Source organism: Micropterus salmoides, unplaced genomic scaffold (assembly GCF_014851395.1).
Source record: "Micropterus salmoides isolate LMB-PRFRI ecotype aquatic unplaced genomic scaffold, ASM1485139v1 Ms_hic_scaffold_5, whole genome shotgun sequence".
Classification (NCBI taxonomy): domain Eukaryota; kingdom Metazoa; phylum Chordata; class Actinopteri; order Centrarchiformes; family Centrarchidae; genus Micropterus; species Micropterus salmoides.
Window position 1 is genome coordinate 29,229,630 of NW_024044237.1, and position 362 is coordinate 29,229,991.

Consider the following 362-nt stretch of genomic DNA (forward strand, 5'->3'; position numbering starts at 1 on the left):
AAGTAACTTAGGTTATTGAAATGCATATTTAACCTCAAAACTGTAAAGAAGTCTACAGTACTTTCAGCCTATTTAAATGTACTTAAACCACTGGTAAATAAAGAAGTAGGTCATAAAGTTTAAGAAAAGCAAAACGTCTATGGACTCGTCCCGGTCACAACCGGCGGCCTGGGATGACTCATTTAAAACACGATTCCTACACATCACCGTCTCAGATTTACTGAAACTCGGACTGAGTAGTGTGGAGATCTGTAGACTGTAGAGATTCACGTTTGCGCAGTTACCAATCTTTTCAGGTCCATGAACGCCGCCGCATCAGCGCAGCTTTTGACGCTCTCAAATGTCTGGTGTTACGAGAGGCA